Below are 9,040 nucleotides of genomic sequence, written 5' to 3' on the forward strand. Positions count from 1 at the left end.
TGATGGACTCCTCTTAAAAGCATTAGGGCGCGGGTAAATGAGGTTCTACCTAACTGAGTTATAGCCTTTATGCTTGTGATACATATTTTATCATGTATATAATTTCTTGTCAATATGAATATTACATGATCCAACATCATATCTCTTTGATTCATTTGATTGGTATTGCTTATTATTAAAAATAATCCATTTATAATCTATCAATGCGATAGGTCACACTTGTTTCTCTTTGTGATGATAAATGACCTACTTAACTCAGTGGTTAGAGTATTGCTTTTAGACGATGGGAGTCATTAGTTCAAATCCAATAGTAGGTAGAACTTATTCGATACCTGCATGAATAGTCTCTAATACATTTTTCTATTCATGCTCTTTTATTGATTTTGTATCTTATTCTTCTTGATTATATTTGATTCTTATTCAATTTCAATGGTAGAAGCAAACAAAATAAGGTGTATAAACAGAACTTCTGTTATACACCATATTTTGCTTATTCGTTACAATATCACATTGATAGCCTCTACTAGTGTCCTAGCTCGTCTGAGAGTGAGATTTGTTTCAATTGTTTGTCTCTTGCCTTCGGCTTTACTCAAGTTAGCTTCCGCTATTTCAAGAGTTTGCTGAGCTTCTTGTGGATCAATGTCACTACCCTTCTCTGCATCATTTACTAAAACAGTGATCTCAAAATCACTCATTAGAGCCATCGTTAACCATTGCAGTAGCGTCGTCGATGTTACCTACCAAATAAAAAACCTGTTCAGGGAGACCATATAATTTGCTAGAAAGGATCGACTTAAATCCTTTAATCATTTTTGCTCCAACATATTTCCTTGGTGAACCGGTAAATACATCTGCTACGAAAAAGGGTTGTGATAGGAAACGCTCAATTTTTCATGCTCATGCTACGGTTAGGCGATCTTCTTCGGATAATTCATCCAACCCAAGGATAGCTATAATGTCCTGAAGTTCTTTGTAACATTGTAAAGTTTGTTTAACTCCTTACGCAGTTTCATAATGTTCTCCACCAACGATCCAAGGTTGGAGCATAGTTGTCGTTGAATCTAAAGGATTTACTACTGGATAGATACCTTTGGCACCCAATCCTTTGATAGTACGGTAGTAGAATCGAAATGTGCAAATGTTGTGGTCAGAGTGGGATCGGTCAAATCGTCCATGGGTACATAAACTGCTTGAATAGAAGTTATGGACCCCTCTTTGGTAGAAGTAATTATTTCCTATAAAGAACCCATTTTGGTACTAAGAGTGGGTTGATATCCCACAGTGGAGGGCATTCTACCTAGCAAGGCTGATACTTTTGATCATGCTTGGACAAAATAAAAGATATTGTTAATAAATAGAAGTATGTCTTGTTCATTAACATCTCGGAAATATTCCGCCATAGTTAGGGCAGTTAAACCAACTCTCATATGCGCTCTCGGCGGTTCATTCATGTGACTGTAGACTAGTGCTACTGTTGATTCTGAAATATTTTTTTCATTAATTATTCCAGATTCTTTCATTTCTATGTATAGATCATTGCCTTCATGAGTACGTTCACCTACTCCACCAAATACGGATACACCCCCTATGAACTTTGGCAATGTTGTTGATCAATTCCATAATGAGTACTGTTTTGCCCACTCCCGCTCCCCTGAATAGTCCTATTTTTCCTCCATGGCGATAAGGGGCTAAAAGATTTACTACTTTAATTCCTATTTCAAAATCCATAATTCTGTATCTAATTATATAAAGGCAGGCATAGATGTATGAATAGAAGATGTTATGTGAGTTTCTCCAGGGATCGCGAACCGATCATAGAACCCTTTTCAATAAGTGGAATGGATTAGCTTTCAGCTTTCAGGTTGGACAGTAAAGGTCGGAGAAGGGCAATGACTCATTCTTAAAACCAGCATTCTTAAGACCAAAGAGTCAGGTGGAAAAAGGGGGAAAGCTCTCTGTTCTTGGTTCTCCTATAGCTAGATCTTCCGGAACCACAAGAATCCTTAGTTAGAATTGGCTTCCAACTCAGCACCTTTTAAGATTTCGAGAAGAATTGCTCTTTGGAGAGCATAGTACAATTAAAGTTGTAAGCTGTGTTCGGGAAGGAGTTATTGTCTATCATTGGCCTCTATGGTAGAATCAGCCTAGAGCCTGAGAGGCGGTGGTTTACCCTATGGCGGATGTCAGCGGTTTGAGTCTGCTTATCTCCAACTCGTGAACTTAGCCGATACAAAGCTATATGATAGCACCCAATTTTTCTAATCCAGCAATTCGATCTATGCTATGATTTTACATTCATGGACGTTGATAAGATCCTCCCATTTAGCAGCACCTTAGGGGATGGCACAGCCTTAAAGTTAAGGCCGAGGTTCAAACGAGGAAAGGCTTACAGTGGATACCTAGGCACCTAGAGATAAGGAAGGGCGTAATAAATGATGAAATGCTTCGAGGAGTTGAAAATAAGCGTACATCCGGAGATTCCTGAATAGATCAACCTTTCAAACTGCTGCTGAATCCATGGGTAGGCAAGAGACAACCTTGCAAACTAAAACATCTTAATAGCCAAAGGAAAAGAAAGCAAAAGCGATTCCCATAGCAGCGGCGAGCTAAATGGGAGTATCCTAAACCATGAAAATGGGTTTATGGGAGAGCAATACAAACGTCGTACTGCTAGGCAAAGCGGTGGAGTGTTGCACCCTAGATGGAGAGAGTCTAGTAGGGTCATTTAATTAGTGATAAATTCTTACGTGGTCAACTACTTTTGTAACTAATTACCCTTTACAGTTTGGAGGCAAAATTTTTTTGACTTTACTTGGTGTTAATAGTGACAAAAATTTTATGTTTGTAACTAATTTTAAGATATTGGGTATTGTAGATAACTTTAGATACTACTTTGACAAATAAAAATCTATCAGTTTATATCGGCAATTGGTGATAAAAATTTTCTTTGTCACATTTAATGATTGGATCATTTAATTAACGATAAATTCTTACTTTGTCACTTACATTTGTAACTAATTGCCAATTGAAGGCACTATTGTTTTTTTAATTTATTTGACGTCAATGGTGACAAATATTTTACCTTTGTAACTAATTTTACTAAATAGATAACGGTGAAAAGATATTAGATGGCACAGATAACTTTAAATACCACTGTGACAAATGAAAACTTGTCAGTTTATATAGGCGATTAGTGGCAAAAATTTTCGTTATTACATTTAATGATTTGGTCATTTAATTAGTGATAAATTCTTAGTTTGTCACCTATATTTGTAACTAATTGCTCTTTGGAGGGAAAACGTTTTTAATTTGTGTGATGACAATGGTGACAAATATTTCTTGTAACTAATTTAAATATAAATATTTAAAAAAATAGGACACCCCCTTCGATGAAGCTTTCTTCTTCTCCAGCCAGCAACCTCGATGCTTTACAAAACCCATGCAGGCTGGACTTCCACTAGAAAATCACTCTAATCTCGATGCTGATCCACCACACTGCTGCCTCAGCCACCAAGCCTAGTCTACTAGTGACTTAATCATGGTGAGAATACTACAAATGACTACCCGACGTGCTCAAGAAGAGCTGAACTCAGGTGATCACTATTTAAGTTCGATCACCGTCGAATCGAAGCTCAAATTGGCTCAAAATATGCTTGTTTGCAAAGTATGAAGGAACCCACTCTGACAGCACATTTCAAGCGAAGTTTACGGTCACCGGCTGCCACTGTTGAACAAATTACGCTCAATAAGTTGTTACTCCCTTCTAAGGCTTCAATTTCGTAAATGATTTATCCATTATTATTGATTATTTAAGATTTTTTCTTTTTTGAACTGTGATTTTTCTTGAAATGAGAATGAAAGTTTCATTCAAATATACTGCCAACTGTATATGATAGTACTCAATGCATGATATTGTATGCTTTTGTTATTGGTTTTCTCCAAGCTTAATTCATTTCTTTACCTTGACTATATATATATGTTGTTAGCTCTAGATGTAATTGACTAGATGTAATTGAGTATGTTTAGCTCAATGATTTTGAGGAACATGGTCAAGAAACATCGTTAATGAAAAAGGTCAATTATATATGCCCTATATATTTAATTCAATTTTTTATTATTTAGGATCTTTGGAGATGATTGCTACTTTGGAAGATGGAGATAGACATTAGTTAGATGGTATAGGCAACAATCATGTCTTTTCCCCTTAGAAATAGAGAATGTTTTTCTTTATTTTTTGCCTTTTAGCGTAAGCTTACCGTATTTGGTACACCTTGCATAGTATACAAAAATATATATATGTTCAAGTGCATATATAGTAATATAAGCTGAAACTTTCACACTTTGTCTGCAATAACATGATATGATTAATCCCTTGGAAAAGGTAAAAGACAAATGGAATGGGACTAGATTGACCCACATTGAAGAAGAGGTGGGAATGCTTTATAGGTAAAGGATTGCCAACTTATAGGAACTTAGGAAATCTTGATCTTGTTCTTTTCTCCTTGCTAATTAAATTAGATTTTTACTAAATGATTCATTTTTTTATAATGTAGGATCCTTGGAGAATATATTGATGAACTGCATTGGAACATGGAGATTGTAAAGATTTAGTGGGTACAGGCAACGATCTTGTATATATATATATATATATTTTTCCCTAGAATTACAAACTGTTTTTGTTTATATTTTCCTTTTAATGTAATCTTATTGTATTTCATACACATTATATTAGTATTAGTTGGTGTTTAATGAATTTTTTAGTACTAGATAAATGTTTAATAAAGTACTATTCTTTTATGTTAATTGCATTTCAGAAGTGTCATTTTATATTTGTAAATGGCAATTAACGACACTATAATTAATTAGTAAGATCTAATAAAAAACTTTTTTTATCAAATAAAATTGATAATTGGTATATTATTTTTAGTTACAAAACAATTGTCAGCAAATAAAAAAAGTAGTTTCGGTGACAAATTGAATAACTTTACCATGGTTTATGTCATATCATAACAAGTCGATGACAAAAAGTTGTTTACTTGTCATTGGAAAGGCTCAAAGACAAATCAAATGTGCCACTGATGGTTTAAGTGACAAATAATATTTTGTCAGCTGACTGTATGTAACAATCCGTACCAAAATACCCCTGTTGTACAAGTTTGACCAGGTTTGACCAAGTGAACAATATGTGGGTCTAAGTTGACTTTTTCTATCGATACGATTTTTGGTTTAACTAATGTACCATTGTGTAGAGCTCGCTGATACGAGTTCATAGACTGGTAGCACACCAAATTCTGAGTTACGAATAAAAAGTTATGGTTCTGTAAAATTTCAAATATCAATTTTATATTAGTGTCCAAACCAGTCCCAAATTTTCATCTGTTAGTGACTCAAGGCTTTATATAAATGGTGGAAAGTGTGTCCAGCAGGAAATAAGTTCCAAAATACCCATTTTGTCATGCAAACCCAAGAAATTTCTCTCCAAACCCACAGATCCTAATCGGGTTATTTTGAACCCGTTTTACGCCTAACTGGGTCATCACCATTTTGCCTAATTCCAGCCACCCTCATTATGTACACACTGAAAAACCTCCTTACCCACATAGGGCAACCTCACCAGCCAAATTTTAGGCCAAACCATTGGCCGACGCACAAGGATTGGCCGTTTGAAGCCTGCAGTGGCTGTTTGGCATTTTTTGGCTGTTTGGCCATTTTTTAGCATTTTCAGGCCAAGCTATACACATATCCCACCATTTTGGGACCCTCTGAACTCATTTCTGTGGTCCATTTGACAAGATTCCTCACTGTTTGAGAGATATGTCAATGTGGAGTTCAGCCGAGTATTGCGATGAGTTTTTGGGCCACCAGTGACACTTTTGGACCAAGGTGAGTACACCATTGCATTCCTTATCTCTTGGGCTTTCCATAGATATAAAGTTTGTGAATTTTGGACATCGTTCGATAATTTTTGCATTCTTAGGCTAATTAGTTAAATACCAGATAAATTCAGACTCTATTTGGACAAAATTGGTCAAATTGGACAAAATTGAAGTTGGATTAGTGAAATTAAATATTATTAGGACCCATTAGAAGGTTCAATTTTGAAAGATTAGCCTTTGGATGAAAAGCCCCAATTTTGGGTATCAAATCCTAAGGGTGCGCAGTTAGGAATGTCAACGGGAGGGGGTGGGGCCAGTTTTTAAAATTCCATCCCCATCTCTACGAGGAATTTTCTATCCCATCCCTGCGGTTTTCCCCGTTTCTTTATAAGTGGGGTGGGGGACGGGGATTCCCTAATCAGGGACGGGACGGGGTGGTTTTCCCTACTTTTTTTTTTTTATCATTCATATAATTGTTTTTGAAAAATTTATATAAATTTTTTTTAATGCAACAAAAATATCGAGTCAAGTTCGAGCCAGAGTATTTATTCCTTGTCCCCGGCCCGTCCTCGATACAGGTTTTAAACCTTTACCCCGAGCCCACCCTGTAATCCCGATTTTTTGGGGAAAAACCATCCCATTAGGGGTGGTGCACCCTGGTTGTCGGGCCATGCGAGGCAAATTGCCATTCCTATGCACAGTATAATTGGACCGTTCGGTGTCCAATTTATGAAATTTTATAGTGGTATAAATTATTTGAGACATTTGATGTCCATAAATGTCTTTGGTTTAGTTGTTGGAGCCTGAGAAATGTTTTTATAATATTACAGACACTCGGGTTGAATCTAGAGGCGATCCTGTAGGGAAGCAGGAGTGAGCATCTACAGTACTGTGAATGGTTATATTATTTTAAAATATTTTAGGTATATAGTATAATATATATGTGCTTCGAATATTTTAAGTATATCCCACTTAATTGAAATGTTTGTTTTATGCATATATAAATATCTGCTTCCACATACATGTGTTATCATTTTATGTGACCTTTGACAATATTTTAAATGATTTCCAATTTTAATGAGTTCATGAATGAACTTGTGGTATTTAAATATCTTGGTATTTGAATTGAGGTTTTAAATCATTTTGGAAATTAATTGATTTGAGAAAGCAGATTGAAAATTATATGATTTTAAGCCTGTTCAAATATTTTATAATTTTATGTGCTTAAAATTGGTTTATGATACGATGATTTGAAAATTTTGAAATATTTAAATAAGCGGTTGAATTTGAATGTTAAAGTATTATTTATGATTCAGTATTGTTGGAAAAGTATATATGATGTTACAAGATTGTTTTAAGGATACTGTATTGGTTATTTTTAATTAATGGACCATATATTACCAGAGTTTCGGTTCAGTATTATATTACAGCGCGCTGGGTTTGCCACGGTTCCATGAGGTTGGGTTCATCCCACAGGTTATTTATTGCCACGGACCGAGAGGTTGGGTTTATCCCACGGGTTTATCATTGGCACGATACCGTGAGGTTTGATTCATCGCACAAGTTATTTATTGCCACAGACCATGAGGTTGGGTACATCCCGACGGTTTACTATTTCCACGATGCCTTTCCTATATTAAGGATCGTGAGATGGGTATATCTCATGGGTTACAGTTTGGTACATCAAATGGTACATTGTATATGTTTTGAGTATATTGTTGGTTTTCCAATATGGTGGTTATTAGTACACTTTCATAATTATTTTGTGAAATTGTGTTTATACTATTTTATGCTTAATACTTATATCTTGACTAAGATATTTTATAATATTATATTGATCGTCCGCTTTATACCTTTGAGCATCAATTTTATGATATTATATTAGGGTACAAGTTTGGATTTTACGAAATGATCTTTAAACGGGGAACTTTTCAAACGAGTGGGACGAGAGGTCTTAAGATAAAGTATTACGGAAATACATTATTATTTTTCTATTATACATTATTACTTTACTGTATTTTACTGTATTAGCCTTTTCTTATTTTTCCAAGCATGGGCAACGTGTGGGCCTTATATTCAGCTTATTTGGCACCCTACAAAGCATCTAGAAGCTGATTTGGAGCTCAATTTGGTCAAAGATTGGTCAAAGTCAACCTAGTCAATAAGCTAGTATTATAGTTTCCTAATTTGATTATACTTTTTGTTTTAGGAAACTTCCATTACTTTTTAGTTTTTATTTATATATTTGGTTGACAAATAAGTTTAGGAAAGTTATTAATTTATTATTTCCATTGTAAATTAATAAATTCCTAATTCAAAATAAAGGAATTAATTAATAAAATTTAGTTTAGGAAACTTAGTTTAGGACATATTAGAATTCGGCCAAGTTTCCTAATTCCTATAGGAGTCCGGTTTTGAATTAATTTTTTAGGGTTTATTTTGTTTCTTTCAAAGCCTATTTAAAGGCTTATTTTTCAATAAGAAAAAACTTTGATTTGATTAAGAAAATATTTGTGAGATTAATTATCTCTTTGTTCTTTGAGAACACCTAAAACACCATTAGAGAATTGGTTGTTTTAGCTTGACTTATCAATAGGTTTTCCATCCCCTATTGTGGCGTCTACATTATACCAAGGTTTCTAACCACAAGTTGGTTAGGGGTTGAGGTCCATTTCATTAGAACTTGAACTTAATCAAGATCCGGGCTAATATAATACGGGTTCAGGAGCAGGTCGTCCTAGGTTCGTATCAGCGTGCTTCGTTCCCCTTTCCAACTGATGTGGGATGTTACAAATTACACAGTTTATCACTAGACTGCTTTGTGACAAGTCTATCAAGGCAAAGATAAAATGATCTAATTTTGCCACCTAAATGCTAAAATGGACAAAAATGGCCCTCACCTGAGAAATTAGCTGTGTAGTAGTTGCCCAAATTTGTTGTAGTGTATGTGATAAACTTAACCATAGTGCGATAAATTGCTGGCATAGGTTTGATCATTCAAATATCAAGGATAACATCCCATAAGCACTAGCAACACTTAACATTGCAGACAACTCCAATCCAAACTTCTATGAAGATTCGGGTGCCACTGCACACATGACAAATGACAATGGTAAAATAGGTAATTCTTATCCTTATAAAGGTAGTGATAGTACATATGTCGG

General features: G+C 35.0%; 1 pseudogene; it reads right to left on the reverse strand.

The window, feature by feature from the left end:
* Positions 1-497: 497 nt before the first annotated feature.
* On the reverse strand, positions 498-8,840 carry LOC132804210 (ATP synthase subunit beta, chloroplastic-like; annotated as a pseudogene).
* Between the last annotated feature and the right edge of the window lie 200 nt (positions 8,841-9,040).

The sequence above is a fragment of the Ziziphus jujuba genome, chromosome 6, assembly GCF_031755915.1.
Source record: "Ziziphus jujuba cultivar Dongzao chromosome 6, ASM3175591v1".
NCBI classification, from domain to species: Eukaryota; Viridiplantae; Streptophyta; class Magnoliopsida; order Rosales; family Rhamnaceae; genus Ziziphus; species Ziziphus jujuba.